At 39.3% G+C, this 20,103-nt stretch overlaps 1 long non-coding RNA gene across 1 annotated transcript; it reads left to right on the top strand.

The window, feature by feature from the left end:
- Positions 1-3,660: 3,660 nt before the first annotated feature.
- On the top strand, positions 3,661-6,997 carry LOC128133314 (uncharacterized). The gene is made up of 3 exons (XR_008231794.1): positions 3,661-3,876; positions 5,934-5,997; positions 6,843-6,997. It is a non-coding gene; the product is annotated as an uncharacterized LOC128133314 (long non-coding RNA).
- Positions 6,998-20,103: the final 13,106 nt, after the last annotated feature.

Genomic DNA, 20,103 nt, shown 5'->3' with positions numbered 1-20,103 from the left:
CCATCTTGTCTAGATCATCTTTGGTGGGACGGATCAAAGCTGGTTGACCTCCTCCTAGCCTTGCTGTGGCTCCATCAGTTTGGACTTGTGTAAGGACTGGGACATGGAGTCCTTCTATGGATCTCCAAACATCTCTACCAAGTCTTCTGAGATATCTTTCCATCCTTTGAGACCAGTGATGATATTCATTCGCAACCAGTATTGGGACTAGATTAGAACCACCAACATTGTTGGAGATAATGATTGTGCCATTTTGAAGATTTTGTTTTTGTTTTCAGAAATGATCTTCAATGGTATAGAAAGCTCTTCAAAAAATCAGAGTTTCGATTTTCAAAAAGCAACCACTATGGCTCTGATACCAATTGTTGAGAGAAAAACTTTGAGACACACTTGAACAAATTGTTAGAACAAGTATACAACGAAATAGTTAATCTCGAAGGATCTGTTAGCTCAACAATAATATTAAGAGTTAGAATTTAGTGAGTTAGATGCGGAAAAGTAAAGAAATGTAAATGACAGCAATTCTTATATCAAGTATACACATAAGCAGATTCATAACAAGGAATGCATTCAAACCAAGTTAGTAAGTGAGATCTAGCTTAGTGATTAAGTCACAAGTGACTTGCTCCGAAGAGAGATAATTATTAATTATGAGAGTAAGAAGCTTTGATAAGTAAGATAGAATGAGAACTTGAAGATGTGTATTAGAATTTTATAAGAGATTCACATCGGTATCGATTACATGAGAAATGAACTCTATTTATAGAGAGAAGTTTACAACTCTAAGAGTAGCCATGCAAGGCATACTGGACATTACAGTGTTTCACATAAAAGACAAAATAAACTAAGTAAAGATAAACATTGCGGTGATGAAGACTCTGGATGACAAGTTGATGAGATTGCTTGACTACGGTGGCTTGGAGGCTGCGGTAGCTAAAGTTCAAGAGGGTCACTTTTTTTATTCAATAGTTTGGGACAGACTGAAAGACATATATTCTACCGATGAGGATCTTAAGCATTCGATTCAGACTCTATTGCTTTCAGAGTTTGGAGACTTCAAGCAGAAACCTGAAGAGAAGCTTATTCAAGCCTTTGATTACTTTAATCATCTTCCTAGCAAAATGATAAAGCATGGCATAGAGAGGAAAGTTACTGAACAGAAGGTCACATTTATGAACGGCCTAAGATCTAAATGGATGGTTGTAGTGTCTACTATAAGGCCCATTAACAATTCAAGGCTTACTCTTTGGCGAAGCTAATGGGGATACTGAAGTCACATGAAGGTGCTGTGACTAAAGAAGCAAATGTGGTTTCTAGCATGGGTTCCTTGGCTCTAATTTCCGAAGGAAAGAATAAAGTTGAGGAGGAAGAAGATTTCGATCTTTCTAAATTTTATTTGACCAATGAAGAATATGCTTTGATGGTTTCAAACCCAAAGAAGTTCATTCGCAGAAAGTTTCCCACCAATAAGAACCAAAACTGGCAAGGAAACTATTGTTCCGAAAAGGCAAAGGAGGAACCGAAGATCACTCCTCAGCAAGAAGAACCGAAGAAAGCGAGCAAGATGTCAAGTGACTCATGATTTAATTGTCACTTTTGTGGAGGCAAAAACCATTTTGCCAAGGACTGTATGTTAAGAAAGATGACAGAGAAGAATGAGAGTGAAGATGATGAAGCAGACTACCTGCGAAAGCTAGAAGAGATTAAGAAGAACAAAATTGCTGCAAATAACACTATGAATGTTCTTATTGTGCAGGAAAATGTTGCAGATGATGAGTTTGGTGGTGTTGAAGTTTGGTCCACTGACTCAAAGGATGAAGAAGTGAGAAAGCCTACACATGGCAGGGCTTTCGTGGCAAAAGAAGATGAGTATGCTGCTGAAGGAAAGTGTTTGATGGTGACAGATGGAGTATCACAGATGAGGGGTTACACCACTGATGGGGGTCAATAAGAAGCAAAGGAATGAGAAGACAGGTGCTTCGCTGCCAAGCCTATTAGAGAACAGATCAATGAGTGCGATTAATTGATCAAGACGGTACAATCTATTCTCGAATCATTAAAAATCCCTGTCACAAACTATGAAAAAGCATTGAACGGATTAAAATCTAAATTTTCTAGTTTAAGTGGTAGTTTAACCCAAAATCGCCTCACAAATTCTAACCTAACTGATCAACTCAGGAGGGTGTCTTTGAAGAGTGAGGAGAGGCGAATATGGATTGGGCAAAAGGAGAAAGAGATAATTAGAATTAAGGATGAGACAATTTATTTACAAACGGATAATTTGAAGCTTTTAAAACAGAGAAATGTTTTTTCTTTAATTGCTAAACGTTTATATTCCAATATTACTCAGTTGCATCTGGATTGTGAAATAGGCAGGAAAATTCACACTATGATTCTTCCCTTCCTTGAATTAAAGGAGGACAAAATTGATGCTGATGTTTATGATTGTGAAGTTGTTGTCTCGTCTGATGAAGTTTCTCCTGGCTATAAAATTGGTCTTGACAAAATTGAATCTTTTATCCAGTCCAAATACCATAAGGACATGCTTAAGAATTTATTGGACGAAAATGATAAACTGAAAATTAAAACCGAAACTATACATAAATTTGACTCTTTGAATGCCAAGTTGAGTTCAGAAACAAAAATTAATGTTGAAAATACTTCTGAATTTGATGAGGATGATGATATGAGTGAAATATCTGTAGAATATGAGGTAGAATGTTCTGAATTTGACAAGAGTGAACCCGAACCTACCAAAAATCTCATTTCTGAAAATTTTGTTGAGTCTGCTCGTTGTCCCAAAATAAGTCCAAAGTCATGAAAGAAAAGGTTGTGGTGTATCAATGTGACAACCGTCAAAATTCGAGTCGGTTCTAGATTTGGCTAGACTTAGTTGCACATATAGGCACATCACATATTAGACTTAGTAATTAGAAGCTAAGTTATAACCTAGTAGAAACTTGGAAACAGATAGAAACAATGGATGGTGTACTTAGATTTCACATTGATATGTGAATTCTACAACTACTTAACTGTAGTGACTATCCATATTCGGGTCACTCTTTGAATCGAACACCTTTTTATGAATCATATACACACATCATGCACTTGACCTAGTGGTATAAATTAGGTCTGAGTCTCGTAGGAACTTAACTCAAAGTCGAAGACTAGGACTAGTATACTCGATTCCTCAATTTCGCTTGAATCTCGGAATCACTACATAGAATGCCAATAAACCGATAAAAATAAATTACAAACATTATTTATAACTATAAAAGAGTTATAATACCATAAGATAATTTAAAGTCTCAAATATTCTATTTATTTTGATATTCAAAGTTTATTAAACTCCAAAATCCTAAAAGCCCTAAAAACTCATATTTATAAACTTTAACCTTAAAAATCCTATAAAAACAATTATGAACCTTATAATATTATCTTATCATAATAATTATTATGAAATACAATTCAATAAAAAATAAAGATTTAGTTATTAACATTTACCCTTGATTTATAAGTCAAAAATCAAGAGTTTTATGCATAAAAACTAGGTTAAGGTTCACATTTTATAAAAAGTTAGATATTTTTATAAAAGATTTGAATTTTTATAAAAGAAACAAGAGAGAGAAAGCCTCTCCTCCCCAAAAATCGGATCCCTCTCTCCCCATATCTCTCTCACACTCTCATTCTCCAACACACACACATCTCTCTTCTTTCTCTCTCTAGAAAACTCTCTCTACCTTATCTCTACTTTTTCTCTCCAAACACCACTCCATTCTCTCTTCCTCCCTCTAAGAACCAATAAATTTTCCAGAAAACAAACCCAAGAACACTCCTCAAACTCGAAATCTTCATCATCTTGTGGTATCCTTGAAGGTAAAATCGATTTCTACTTCACTTTTCCTTCAAGTTTTGTTCTTTTCTTACACTTTCTCCTTCTTCATCTTCTTCAAACTTGTTTTCTTTTTGTTAAAATGGTTTTTACAACATGATGGATGTGTTTTAACACCATGCATGTATGATAAACAAGGTTGCATTTTCATGATCTTAGTGCAAAAATCGATTTTAAGGATTCAAACATCAAACTCAAGTTAAGAGTTTTTGAGAAACAAAATTTTGTTCATTAATGCATGTATATATTTTGATAAGTTTTAATATTTTGATCTCTGGAAACATGACTAAAATATGAGTTTATCATGATATATTTAAAATACTTGAAAAGATTTACTCAAGGAAATGATGAAAACCCACTTTTCTAACCAATCATCATGCATGCAATCTGCCAGATTTCTTTACCTGAATTTAAACTGTCATATCTCACTCATTTCTTAGCCAAAATTCGTGATTCTTTTTCTGAAATATAATATTTTGAGTTAGCTTTCAAACCCATCTGACCTCATTGGAAAATTCCAATCTTTAGATTTTTACCAATTTTTACAAAACTGTTGCTCAAACAGCACTTTCCTTATGAACATTTGTTTTGTGTTGCATGTTCAAAGGACTTATTCACCACTAAAAATCATTCAAAAATTATTTTGAACTCTTAGTATCATGTATTAATAGGAACAAAAAGATCTTGATTCAAAAGTCCTTGTAACATGTTGCAAAAATTGTCAAAGTAACATCAATAATCTTTACATAAATCACAAGAACCAAGTTTTCTCTATAAATTTTATTGAGCCTTTAGGCATGGTATTCAACATCAAAAATAAGAAAAAAAAATTTCGTTGTTATTAAATTATTTGAAGATGCATTCTGGAAATTTTCAGCTCAATATATATTTTCTTTATTTTTATATGAAAATAATAAAAAAATAGAGTGTTAAATCATATAAAATACTTAAACGAGTAAATAAATTCTGGAAAAATTCTTGGATGATTCTTTAAGTTAATAAACATCTCCCATGAAGTCTCAATGACTTTTGTTACTGTTTAGTATGATTTTTAATTTTCTTTTTATTTAGCTCTAATAAATCACAAAACAACTTTAGGGAAAGTGAAAATATTATTTCTTATTTTTCGCAGCTTGTAACCTGTATTTAAGAGACAAAAAAATATTTTGGGAATTTTTCACAATGTATATCTATTTTTCCATTGTTTTTGTCTTTATAATGAATTAAAACAGGAAAAATAGTTTTACTCATCCAAAATTAATAAAAATTTACCAGAAACTCTTAAAGTATGTTCGGATGATAAATAAAAATTTTGATGATTTTTATCTTCTGTATGCTATTTTTCTTCTATTTTCTCAAGATTTAATACACTTAAATGTACAAAAATCATAAAATTGGGTTAAACAGTTTATAAATCCATTTTTATATTTTTCCCAGCTTAATAATATTTAATAACAGTAATAAAAAAAACGTTTGGGTAATTTTGGAACCTGATTTCTGTTTTTCATAAATTTGTATCTATTTAGAAGATTAAATATATGAAAAATGGTTATAGATATTCATAATCCATGAAATTTTATCTAGAAGTCTTTTAGTACATTTAGAACCAAAATCTGAAGTTTGGTAATTTTTATTAATTTTTTAGTATTTTTCATGATTTTATGGTTATTCAAGAAACAAAAATCGTGAAAAATAGTCAGACAAATCAAAAATTCAAGAAAAATTATCTTGAGGTCTTTGACTTCAATTAAAACTGAAATGCAAACTTTGGGAAATTTTAGAACTAAATTAATTTAGTTTTTGAGTATTTAATCATTGGAACACCTCTTAAAATGTTAAATATTAACATTTCAATAACGGAAAATTTCCACTTAAATTGTTATATAACAATTGATTCATTGAAATTAAATTTTCACAGAAAAATGTTTGTAGCTTATCAATATTAAATTTTGACACAATATTGGCATAATTCTATTGTAGTAGTAAGTATACTAGTGTTAGATTTCGATTAGAGACTCACTAGCGAATACCATTATTGTAGGAATTGATAGTGGTACAAGTGGAACTTAGCTCAAGGCACCATTTGCATCATCTCAATGCATATTGTGAGTATTCACCAATCCCCTATTTTCGATTTTTTTATGTTTTGGGGTGGAAAAGCATGTCCAGAAAAACTATTATTTGCATGTTGTATTTAAATTGATTTGTATCAAACACGATTGCTATTGTATTGCTATGTCTCTCTATGTATGTCTCTGCAACACGGAACATGAGAACTTATCGTACTAAGGCCCTTCCCTTATCTCTAACCATTAACTCTTTGAGCCAATGGTCATTATGGATAGCGCTATTAGGAATTGACAACTCCTCACTCGCCCTATTGCTGGAGTGCATGATACCATATTCATCTATGGAACGATAAGCATAGATCTTGATAGGGCTTCAGTCATAGGTTTGGTTGAGACTCATTGTTTGCTCATACACATACAAACTCGTTTCTCGTTATAGCAATAAACTTGTTATCAATAATAGCAATCAACTGGTTTCTCATTATAGCAATAAACTTGTTTATTAATTATAGCAACGAACTTTGTTTCTCATTACAACAACGAACTTTTATTACTGAAAACTCATATACATGTTTTAGCAATGAAAGCAACAAAATTGATTGCTCATTTTTAGCAATGAAACTTGTTTACTCGTTTAAGTAACGAACTTTATCTTCCATGAGAATATGAATGTTGCATCCTATTTGGGCAACATATATCTCTCATGATGACAAAGAACTTTGTTTTTACAAACTTATTTACTCCTTTTAACAATATACTTTTATTATTGGAAACTTTTATCAAAACTTTGATTTCAATTCATGAACCAATATTATTTTATTAAACTTGTGAGTACTCACCAACTATTTTATAGTTGACGCTTGTTTTACATGCTTTTTCAGGAATCATCGAGTAAGTGACACTTAGGGACACTTCACTTTTAGGAGCATTCGCATGTGTTGTATTTCAATTTACATTGTAATTTCTTTTAAAAGTTGTTCAAACCCATTGTAAAATTGTAATGATTTTTAATACTATGGTTGATGTTGTCTTTTAACTTTTGCTATGAAACCCTTTATACTGCCACGCCCTGTGTTTCCGCTTTAGCGGGGTGTGACAATCAGAAGGTTCAAACCACACCAAATCAAGTTTATGCGGTTACCGGCATTACACAGAAGCAAACAGCCGAACTCACAGCATTAGTTGACGAAGATAATGTTGGAGGATGTGATGAATTTTTCTGGCCAGCATCAATACACAATGTTGATGAAACAGTCGGTCTTTCTGAGAAAACTTCATGGAGGGTTAAAAGCAGATATGTGGCAGAACCACTTAACAAGCCTACACGTTTTGATATTCCATCAACCAGTGGTACCAAAAATATTCCAAGTGAATTAGTTAAGGTGAAAAGCGAAACCTCCTCGTTAAAGAGCGAAACTCATAATGAAAGATCGAAACCGAAGGTAAACATCCATAAAACTCCCAAAAAATATGTCTAAAAAGAAACATCAACGTAACAAGAGATACAAGAAGAATCTCATTGAAAGGAAACAGTTTTGGAAGTCCCAAAACCCAAATTACGTTTGATCAGACAAGAGTTCAACTGCTAAGGATAAAGGAGTGTCAAAGAATCGATCTACTTCTTGTACTCAATGCTATTAATGTAGCCAAGCAAACCAAAAGGGAAGTTTTGGTCCCCGAAATAGAAGCGAAAGAAACCGAAAGAGTAGTTTCGGTTCTCAACCCAACAACCAAAAGGGTATTTTCGGCTACTCATCCTCAATCGAAAGGACTCGAAAGAAAAGTTTTGCTTCTAAAACACATTCCTCTCACTCAAAGTACAATCCTAAACAAAATGTGAAGGGAAAAGGGAAGATCGTCTCACAAGACGAAAAGAAAATGAATACTAACCTAGGGAAACAAAACCAAAAGTTAGAAATCAATAAACCTAAGGTGGAAGCATCAAAAGATAATAAAATCAAAGTAGTTACAATCAAACAAAAAGACGAAACAACCCTAATAAAACGAACTTACTTGGTTGATTCTTCTATTGCGATACTCTGTTTTGTAAAAAGGCTCACAAGGACCCAAGAAATTTTGGGTTCCTAAATCTACTTAATTTTTGCAGGTTATGCGTGACGAGCAGTTTGATGATGAATGGTACATTGATAGTGGCTGCTTACGTCACATGACAGGGAGAAAGGAAGAGCTTCAGGAGTTTCGAGCTCTTACGGATAGTGGTTGTGTCAAGTATGGCAATAACTTATTTGGCACAATAAAAGGCTATGGAATGATCACAAATGGCGAATCCTCGATCAGAAAAGTAGCATACGTAGAGGGCTTACAACACAATCTCATCAGTGTTTCGCAACTAGTGGTGGGAACAGGACTGAAGGTTCCTTTCGATGATGAAGGGTCTAAAATAGCAGAGAAAAATACCAAAACAGTTTTGTTAAAATCCAAAAGAAAAGGCGAAATGTACCCACTAAACCTCAATCCCATTCGAGGGAAGCCAGCTGTGTGTCTGCTAATGAAAGCACACTCAGACGAAACTTGGTTATGGCACCAAAGGCTCTCGCACCTGAACTTCAAAGACATCAACAAGCTAGTTCTTGGTGATCATGTACGAGGACTTCCAATACTCAAGTTTGATAAAGAACATCTGTGTGCTGCATGTGAAATGGGAAAGAAAAGCAGGAAAAGTCATCCAACACGTGTTCACACAAAGATCATCGAACCACTTGAGCTTCTACATATAGATTTATGTGGTCCTTCGGCTATTGAAAGCATTGGTGTTAACAAATTTATATTAGTAATAGTAGATGATTTTTCTCGTTTTACCTGGGTGTTCTTTCTAAAACAGAAATTAGAGGCTACACCAAAACTCAAGGTTTTTGTCAAGCAAATAGAGTTTCAACTGCAAAAGTTGGTAAGAAACATTCGAAGTGACAATGGGTTGGAGTTCAAAAACAATGAATTTGAAGACTTTCTTGCTGAAAAGGGAGTATCTCACAACTTTTCTGTTCCCTACATTCCACAACAAAACTGTGTCGTTGAAATCCGAAATCGTTCGTTGTGTGAAGCAGCCTGAACCATGCTCAGTTTCGCCTCATTTCCTTTATATTTCTGGGCTGATGCTATTGCTGCTGCTCGCTACACTCAGAACAGATCTCTTCTCAACAAGCATTTTTCTATTACTCCAATGAGATCTTGAACAATTGTAAACAAATGTCAAGTTCTTCCATGTGTTCGGTTCCAGATGCTTTATTTTTAATTCAAAGGAGCACCAAAACAAGTTTGATGTCAAAGCTGATGAAGGGATATTTCTTGGGTACTCAATAAACTCCAAGGCATATAGGGTTCTGAACAAAAGTTCCAAGAAAATCAAAGAAACCTATTATGTAACCTTCGATGACAACTACATCAAGAAGCTTCAAACAACAGAAGGTTCAATAGAGGAAATCTTTCCAATGTTTGGTCAAGTCATCGTTTCCATTTCGAATTTATTTGAGCAATACATGTCATTATTTGATGAACCAGAGAAAGTCATTCATTCTGAAGCAAATGCACCTGACAATATGAAGAGAATTGTTATCGAGATTTACGAAAGCAAAATATGATTTGAGTGATTGAAGAGTTAGAACATGAAGAGTAAATATTAATCAGATCTTATATTGATGAAGACTTATTACAGAATAAGCAGAAAGGGTATTTGCGTTTACGAAAGTTATCCTCTACTTCTATCCTCAGTCCATATTTATAGGGAACATGAGTGTACAAAAAATATACTAAGTCTAAACATTACACTTCGCACAAATATGACTTAGTAAAATAACATAAAATGCGAAACTATACAAACATAATATTCGACTTTTACAATTTTGCATCTACAATCTCCCCCTTTGTAAACAGTCGAAGCTATTCAGTCCATAAGCATTTGAACAGCAGAGTGAATTGTCTTTCGCACTTCTCCATACCAGGACATCACCTTCTTGATCTCCTTCTTGTCACCTTCATTGTTCTTCTTGCAATTGTTCGTACGATCAATAAAGTGCGTATATTGTGAAGAAGTATATCTTTCCACCTCAGATACTTTAAACAAGAATTTCTTAGGCTTCCCCTTCGTATCTCTTCCTGAAAACACCATGCCGAAAGGTTTCAGGCATATCTCCCCAACAACATATTTCGATAATGCTGACTGAGATAAGGTTTCTTCCCAAGGAACGTTCACTTCTTGTCCCAACACATTTGCCAATTCTTCATCAGTAAGAGCCAAACAGTCGAAGTAATTTTCGATGTATGTCTTAACATGTGTGAAGCCTATCTTGAACACTTCAGTCTCAGAGCCTTTGAGCTTATTCTCTTCCATATGCTTCAAAATCAGAGCCACTTGAATCAAATCATTGCAGTGCATCAGAGGAAAATCAGCTACAGTGAAGTCATACTGCTCGTTGTCTGCTCGAATGACAAAGTAACAAAAATTTTGATGCATGTATTCAAACATCGCATCTTTCTTGATTGTTAGCACCTTTTTGATCTTCATTAAATAGCAAACTTCATCCGGATTCTTCCCCAATACAGCATGAAATCTGATTTTCATGTGTATATAATCATCAGGATTATCAAATTTCTCGCTAATCTTGTACTGAGCAGTAATGAAGAGCATTTCATTAATTGGAATATCTAGCTGACAGTTGTCTGAATTCGTAATATCATAACTTCTCTTTGGCTTCTTTTCGAATTCATACATTTCCCTCCCCACAACTTTTGACTCGATGGTTTCGTAAGAGTAAAGCTTCGCAGGATCTCCTTTGTTCATCGTGGGAGGATCACTTGCCCTTTGCCTCATGATACTTTGTACTTGCCTCATTATCTCCAACTCTGCCTCAGCCTTAGCTTTCTCTCCTCCTTTGATTTTTCATACATTATCCCTTTTCCTTTCCCCACTACATCTGTTTGAGGTTTTGAACTCGAACCTCCTTCTTTTTCCCCAATAGAAATTCCTTTGGCAATCGGTCTTGTGGTTATTGTAGTTGAGGAAATTGGCTTCGTAAGTATGGGAAGAGTAGTATTAAGCTGTCTTCACATCCTCCTCTTTACTTAAATTCTTCTATCCCCCTTGCACCCCTGTGAAAGCAGGTGGGGTACTTTTTGGTAGTAAAGAGGTAAAATTGGCGATTGGAGCTAGAGCTTTCTGAATTGCTTGTTCTAAAGTATTAACCTTTAGAGACAAGAACTCAAGAGTGAGAATTTGTGTAGATGAAGATTGTGAAACTACCGTTTTGAGCTCAGTCACCAATTTGATAAGCTGATCAAACTTCTCCTGGGTTTCTTTGTGATTAGCTTTAAGAATAGGAACATCAACAACCTTTTGCACTTTTGAAGAAACATCATCAATCTTCTTTAGAACTTCGACATTTTGAGAATGAATATCCTTGAGCTCCTTCGCAAGTTCGGTTTTCAATTCTTGAAGCTTAAATTTGATATCTTCCTGAACTTTCTTCACATCCTGTACAAAAAGAACATGACGTTCTTTTGCAACTGTTTTCAAGTCCTGGACCACTGAAGAAAAATTACTCCCTTGAGCTTTAATGCGAAGCTCATTATTTTTTTCAGACTGATCAAATTTCTCCATGATACGCTTCTCAGCACCCTTGAGCATTATATCAACCTCCATTGCTGAGATAGAAGACATCTTGCCAGAATCAGCTTGCGACTTAATTATAGTATTCAGCTTATGATTCAGGATTTTAAATTGTTTTCCTGCCATAAGCATATGATCAAGAATTTCCTCCTCCTCTGAATCAAAATGAATGTCTTCAATTACACCTCCAAAGGCTCCTCCTTCAGCTTCATTATCAGATCAAGGTTGCGAAGGTTGAGGAGTTTCTGGTGATTGTGAGGGAAAAAGGGTTGTAAATGGATTTTGAAGTGGATGATCAAAATTTGATGAGGTTGTGGTTAGAGTTGTAGATGGAAAGGAGACAAGTGGTAAAGAAATGGGTAAGGTGATTGGTAATGTGGTTTCAACACTTGTGATAGGTGCCCCCGTATCAGATACATTGACAACCGTATCAGAAATAGGTAGCTCCTTAGAAATTGATTTGGTAGTGACTATTTCGAGTGGTTTGGTGAGTGGTATTGTGGTAGATATTTGCGAAGTCGGGGTAATGGAAATTATTGGTAAGGAAACATTTACCGTAGACGTCACCAGTGGAGTTTTCTGGAATTATCTCTTCATCAGATGATTCATTGCGAACCACCAGCTTCCGTCTTTTTATTAGAGTGCGTTGCATGTTTTTCATAACGTCTTCAGCTCTTTGCCTTTTCTTTCCTGGAGAGACCGGAGCTGGAATACTGCGAATCGTAACCCCTTTACTGCTCACCTCAGTCTTGCGAATCTTTTTCAATACCCCAGACTTGGAAGGTATTGTTTCTTTCTTTGATTGAGATGAAGTCTCTTCAATATGAACATCTTCATCCTGAGCCTGTTGCGAAGATGGGGCTTTTGCATCCTTCTTTGTGGACTTCTTCTTCTTTGATGGTGCAGCAACCTCTAATAACACTCCAGTCGGCACCGATTGATCAATTGTTTTCAAATATCTCACCAAGACCTTGTGAGTTTGAGAGACCTTGCGAAGCATCACATCTGGAATGCGAGCAACATGAGTAAAAATTGCCTCATCATCTTCTACTACCTTCGGAAATTGATATAAAGAGAATTCAGCAACTTCAACATCCTCAGGGACAACAATCCCTTCTCTTCCATACACCTTCTCTAGAATCAAACTCCAATACCTCGCACACGAAATTCCTTTTTTAGAGTTTGTATTTTCTAGACTCTTGACAAACTCCTTCCACAACTGGGTTGCATAATCTACACCGATATTGTAGTACAAGCCCATAACCATGGCATAGACTTCCATTCTCCCTTTATCCAGTCCAACTGTTCTTCCCGTTAGGCATCGAAGAAAATTTCCAAATAAGAAATTCCATATGCACGGCAACCCAGACTTTCGAAAGTCACTTATCTTCTCAAGCTCTGGTTGATGGCCCGTCTCATTGAATATATGAATGATTTGAGAGTTAACAGGTTTGAAAAATGGAGGATTGTTCGGAATCTGCAAGAATTCAACAAACATCTTCTTGGAAAGTTTTACCCGTTTGTTGTTTCTCAGGTTGAAGGTTATCACATCAGTTGTATGGTTGTATGATGCTATTGAAGCTTCCAAGGATAACCATGTCATCGGAACGAAGAATGAACTAAACATGGCAGTTGATAGAGATGATCGTTTCAGAGCAACGATGAGCATATTCAATCCTTTGGGATAAGAAGAGACATTTGGATCAACTTGATAATTGGTGCTTTGGATTTTCATCAGGGATTGAGAAAGAACTTCATCAGTGTTGGATTGAGTGGCTCCCATTGTTAGGGTTTGAAAGAGATGAAGTTGAACAAGTTTGAATCTTTGGAGGTTTGTGAGAATTATGTTCGCGTAGCCGTATATACTGTTCTTGATCCCCCTTTTATAGTTTACCTAAAATTGATTTGAAATTAAATCGGGATGCATTTAATGTTATCCGATGTGGCACCTTGAAAATCGGATCAATACTGTAAAAGATAACCATGCTGTAAAAAGTAACTGTCCCATCTCCTTGAAAACCGGATAGAATACCAACCATCTTGAGTATATAGCCTGTCAAGTTTCCCGTTATAGAATCTGAACCGTTAAAACCCTTCGTATGGAGGCAAGGCTCTTTCACTTTTGGGATGTAAAGTGAAGTCATATGCCAGATTTGCGAAATCATCAGCCTGAGTTGGTTTTACTTAGAACCTCAAGGATTTCGTGTGTGCATTGTGTCAACAGAATAAGATGAGAAACAAAAAAAAATTGGAATTCTGTGATGTCAAAAATTCAATTTGACATGAATGCAGTTAAACCCCAGGCAAAGGTTGCTTCGTTAATCATCAAGAGAGACAATCAACAGCTTGTGTAGTTTCCCATGAATTACAATCGAATACTTTTAGATAGGTATCGAAGGGCTTCTTTTAAAAGATATTTTGGGTTGGTTTCAAATTTCATTACATATCATCCTTAACATAAGGTAAGAAATTGTAAATGAAATTACTTGTTTGACCAGTGTAGTCAGTGACAAGTTGGCTTTTGAAAATATTTATCATGACTAGGATTTGGCAATAAAACTCACACAGAAATCATATTCAAAAAATTTTTGTAACATCCGAAAAACACAACCAATTTAAAATTTTCAAAGCAACCCGATTTTCATTAAAATGTTCACAGAAAGGTTTTCAATATAATTCATTTAAGTATTCCCAGAATCACGTTGTTACAAAATCATGAGGAACGGTACGATCGCGCCTTCGCCTTGCCACAGCCTCCTGAAGAACCTGAAAAACATTAAACCACAACTGTAAGCCCGAAAGCTTAGTGAGATACCCCCAAAATACCAACCACGTATACGCCTTTCCAGGCCATGACCTTCCGGTCCAAAACATATAAATCATACATAACAAAACAGATCATAGAACAGTCATGCATATCGGGTCTATCGTGACTGGTCCGCCTTATCAGGCCTTCAGTCCGTCGGATCTATCCTCCGGGTCTAGTCATGTCCTCCGAGTCTACAGTGGGGTTGGTCCGCCCGCATTGGGCCTTCAACCCACCTGGTCCACTCTCGAGTCTACAGTGTGACTGGTCCGCCCGCATCGGGCCTTCAGTCATCCTGGTCCACTCTCCGAGCCTCGGCACGTCTGGTCCGCCCTCGTGGGGCCTACAGCCTATCCGGACCGCTCGCTGGGCCTTCGGAACAACCGGTCCGCCCTGGGTATCTTGGCCTACAGCACGAAGCAGGACCCGCCTCAACCCATCTCTAGTCCAAACAACCATGTGCACAAAACATACAGTCATATAACAGTCATAATCAACAAACCGAGTAAACAGATCACATAGCATATCATTACCATAACCGGGCTACCGCCCTATTCGATCACTAGCATAGCATTACTCAGCATATCGAGAACTGACCTGTACAAGGTCACCTAGCATGTACCATCCTAACTACCAGAATGCAGACACAACCAGCACTAACATGATAAACGTAACTGAATCTCAATACAATAAAGGGCCGGCCTTGGTGCCTTAGACCCTGTTGATATAGTGAGGATAACTCACCTCGAACTGACGGCTGAAAAGATAAGATCCCGCTGCTCCGAACTCTGACACAACTCCTCCACTGAACATCAACAACAACCCAATAAACTCCCATGATTACCAAAATACCCCCTGGAAGACAACTGGTCAAATCCTTGGTCAAGGACAAGGTCAAAGTCAACCCCTGACTGACCCTACTCGCCGAGTCAACCCTATGACTCGCCGAGTCCCCATACTCAGAACTTCGCTTAACCCGCGACCTAACTCGCCGAGTCACCCCAAGACTCGCCGAGTTCAACGACTCTGAGTCCACTCGCCCTTGACTCACCGATTCCTTAAGATTCCCTTTCTACACGTCGAGTATCCCCTTTTTACTCGACGAGTTCCTCCTGGAAGAATCGTGGGGCCACCCCGACTCAACTCGCCGAGTCTGAAGAACGACTCGACGAGTCCCAGTTAATCTTCAAGCTACTCGCCGAGTCTGAAGAACAACTCGGCGAGTCCATGCCATGCAGACGAGTAACTGCTTCCTGAGATGGGTCTCGTCCCAAAGTACGCATGCATGGGACCTTCTGGACCTCTAAAGGTCCTAATGCAAAACTATAATCGTGGGGTAACAAGGCATTACTTCATCAAATCACTAAATGGGTTCTATAAACCCTAATTTCATAAATACATCAAAATAACAGATTTGGTCCGAGTATTACCTGAAAACGCACTCTCTGTGTCCCCCAAATCTCAGGACTCAATCCTCCTTGATATTCCTTTAGCCAAATCCCTCTTCTTCTTGCCTAACCAATTCTTCCAAGTTCCAAAGCTTTCTCCCTTGCTCTAGGCGTCCACAGCGATTAGGGTTCCTCTCAATTGACCAAAAGACTGAAAATGACGGCCTAAGAGGCGTTAAATACGATCCAAAACCGAACGGTTAGGGTTTCTGCTGAACAGCGTCGACTCGCCGAGTCCATATCTGGACTCGTCGAGTCCAGTCGCGAACTCGCGACCAAGTCTGCGATCCTACTCGGCGAGTCTAGGCTCCAACTCGCCGAGTCCCCTCTTAAATCACCCCCAAAACATAATTATATCAATATCTGAAATTCCGGGCTGTTACAACTCTCCCCCACTTAAATTAGGCTTCGCCCTCGAAGCCTTCGGCATCTCATCTTCAATCTACTTCCCACTCTGCGCCACTTGACCTTGACCGAACCAAGCCCCTCAAAGTACAACCATAGAACCAGAAGCTCACTTTCTCATCCCATACGGTGTTCCCACCACCTACTCAAACCGGCACCCACTGTACCCTCCGATAACCACACTCAACAACCGAGAATTACCCATGATGCCTTACTGCTCCTATTCTCATCTTCCACTTGACTCACATGGCTATAAAGCCACGCACCCTCGGATTCCGATCCAAATTCCACCCTACCCTTACCATAACGACCGAAAGACGCATTCTTCCATTTCGGAGCAACTCCCCCCGAGTTCTCCTATCGCAATCACACCTACATGCCGATCTAGCGCTAGCACCCTCAGGTGCGGATAACCTGGTATATAGACGATATCCTCAACATCCTTCCAGGATAAACCACTGATACATACCCAGAACCCTGATCATGATCTCACTGAGAGTCCAAAACTCTTGCTCTGCATCCCTTCCTAACTCCTCTCCCTGACTCCACGTCGCGATATTCCCTCTGCGCCCAAAGCAACATATCGAGTCGAATAAACTCATATTCCGCCGCCGCAACACACTACTCAAAGATCATCGACGGACCACTGCGATCGCAACTCTGCACTGCCGCTTTCACCTCCGTGAAACCCCACTTGTCTGCCCAGCCACCATGACAGGCACCATGGTGCTCATCCTACGCCACATTACCACTTTAGGGCGTACCCAATATCCATGCATTACCGCTACTCTGGCTCTTAGCACAAGGACTCTCAAGCCCATGCACTACCTTCACTGCTCAAGATCGCTAGCCGGGGCCAGACCTCCCAATGTAATCCCATCGCGACATACGCAACCCATAGCCTCTAACCGATTCAATATTACCCGCAGAGTCTTCAGCATGACTGGACCGCCTCCCCGGGCCTTCAGCCAATCTGGACCACTCTCAGAACCTTCAGCCAATCTGACTGGACCGTCCTCCGAGCCTTCGGCCTGACTGGTACGCCTACCGGCCTTCAGTCTATCCGGACCGCCCCACAATCACTCATCATTCCAACTATCTCTTCGGGAAATCCTCCCGTGCATACCGTTCTAGCCCTCTAGGGGTTCCGAACTCTACCTCCATCATACATACTCGATCCCGGCCTGCTCCCATGCCTTCCTCAATCAACTGTTCTAGGTCTGTATTTCGCCCCGCACGCCTACTGCTCACCCATCCGAGCCTGCTCTCATCTGATAGAAATACCGCTGAATTCCCAAGCGGCTAAACAACCTTCCATGCCCAACGACCATCCAGAGAATTTCCAATTCTCCCCCACTTAAGACGCTGACAGATAATCACCGGTCGCCATCACCGATCTCCCAAAGCACCTCGTAGGAATCAGCACATGCACTCCAAGTGCGTTTCACCAGTACCGACAACTTTCACACAAATCATGCTCCTACGCCGTACAACCCGCTCGAAAGCGACTCAATCTTCATCTTTCCATTCCTCAGATTGCAGAATCCAACTAGCCTCCAAACTAACACCGCGTCCGCCACCAATCTTCTCAAAGATAATCAATGATGGCTCGAAGTACAATCCCAAAACCATAACGATCCCTCAAGGGGCACAAGATACTAAAACCAAAATTCCGATCACAACTCGCCAATCCCTCAAGGAACAACAATTACCACAAGAAATCCGAAACGCAATTTCCATAGCCAACCAACGAAACTAGCAGATAACAATACTCCACAACAAGCATAAATAATCAAAACATCAGAAAGAAACATACCCGCAACAGCAAGCTGAAAAACACGACCCTAAGCCCTTGGGGGCTCCGCTCCACCCTGACCTCCACCTGTGATCCTCAACGAAGCCGGTGCTGGAGCCTGCACCGATCCTGCAGCAATCTGTGGACAGTTGACCTTCAAATGTCCAACCTGATGACAATGATAGCATATCCTCAAATCCCGAACCGGCACCGACTGCCGACAATCCCTCGCATAGTGTCCCTCCTTCCCGCACTTGCGGCATGCTCCACCGGACCGACAAACCCCGGCATGACCCCGACCACACTTACCACAGACGTGGCCACCCTGATCTCCCATCCTGAAATCAACGGTCTTAGACCGTTTCGTCGCCGGCTGCGACTGAACCGGAGCTTGCCTCAGCTCACGCATCTGTAACTCAATCTCTAACTCACGCCGCCTGGCGGCCTCCTGCAACTCCAGCAAAGTCTCGCACCTCTGCGCAGACACAAACTGTCTGATATCCCTCTTTAGCATACTCAGATATCGGGACATCTGAGCCTGCTCCGAAGCGAACTCAGGACAAAACATCGCCCTCTCCGTAAACATCCTGGTGATTTCCGTCACCGATTCCGAATCCTGCTTTAGCTCCAAGAACTCCTGAGCCAACCTCTCCCTCTCGACCTATGGAACATAGCGAGTACTGAACATCTCCCTGAACCGATCCCATGAAATCGCAGCCCTCTGCACATCCGAATACGATCCCGTGGTCAATCTCCACCAATCCTTTGCTCCGAGCCTCAACAGGTTCAAAGCACACCTCACCCTCTGATCAGCAGGGCATGAACACGTGAAGAAACATCCTTCCACATCTGATAACCATCTCATAGCAACGATCGGATCCTGAACTCCATCAAAAGTGGGAGGCTTCGTATTATCGAAGTCCCGATACTGAAAACCTCTACTGGCTCCTCCTCCTGCCGCCGCTACTGCTGCGGTAGCCGCCGCGGCAGCCGTCTCCGTGAGAGCCGCATAACGCTCATCAAAATACTCCACCATGGCGGTCTTGATCGACCCAAACAACTCTGGCAGCTCAGCCCGAATCAATGCGGCAACCTCATCATGCAGAATCTCGCGAATTCTCGCATCCAACTCGTGCGTACTCATCTGACTGACAACCTTTGGCTGTGCAGACCCACTTGGAGCTCCCTCTCCTGCTCCTGATCCTGACCCGGATCCACCCCCAGCGTGCCCTGGAATCTCCATACTGAAAATAAAACACCAATCTCAGACATATTCCACTAATCGGGAACCAGCTCTCATTCCAACCCTAGAGGTCATGATTTCCCTGATACGCGTATGAGTCCGTGCTTCCAGTAGTACGGGCCCATACTACCTTCCGCACCAACCCATATTTGTATGAAGTACTCTCACAACACCCTAGCGACACATATAACAACGCTCTATCCTCACCACTAGAGGAACACTAGAAATCTCTCGCAAGGAACCCTAGGCTAGCAGGCATCATAAATCAGGCAACTCATCAATAAATCCTGAAGATCCCTAGCCTAACTCTAGCATGCTGTTCTATCAAAGCTCAATAAAACAATTGCCATGTATGATATTTTGGGGTTACTTACTGGCTCCGGCTGATCGTACCTCCGCGTCCTCCTTTACTTGTTTTGAAAACCATTTTAATTTCTCTTTTTGAAAACTCTCCTCGATTTGAGACTGGAGTCACACGAGTGTTCCTCCAATTCACTCAAACCAAGGCTCTGATACCAACTTGTAACATCCGAAAAACACAACCAATTTAAAATTTTCAAAGCAACCCGATTTTCATTAAAATGTTCACAGAAAGGTTTTCAATATAATTCATTTAAGTATTCCCAGAATCACGTTGTTACAAAATCATGAGGAACGGTACGATCGCACCTTCGCCTTGCCACAGCCTCCTGAAGAACCTGAAAAACATTAAACCACAACTGTAAGCCCGAAAGCTTAGTGAGATACCCCCAAAATACCAACCACGTATACGCCTTTCCAGGCCATGACCTTCCGGTCCAAAACATATAAATCATACATAAC

Source organism: Lactuca sativa, chromosome 4 (genome assembly GCF_002870075.4).
Source record: "Lactuca sativa cultivar Salinas chromosome 4, Lsat_Salinas_v11, whole genome shotgun sequence".
NCBI lineage: Eukaryota > Viridiplantae > Streptophyta > Magnoliopsida > Asterales > Asteraceae > Lactuca > Lactuca sativa.
This window is presented reverse-complemented; position numbering and strand designations above follow the sequence as displayed.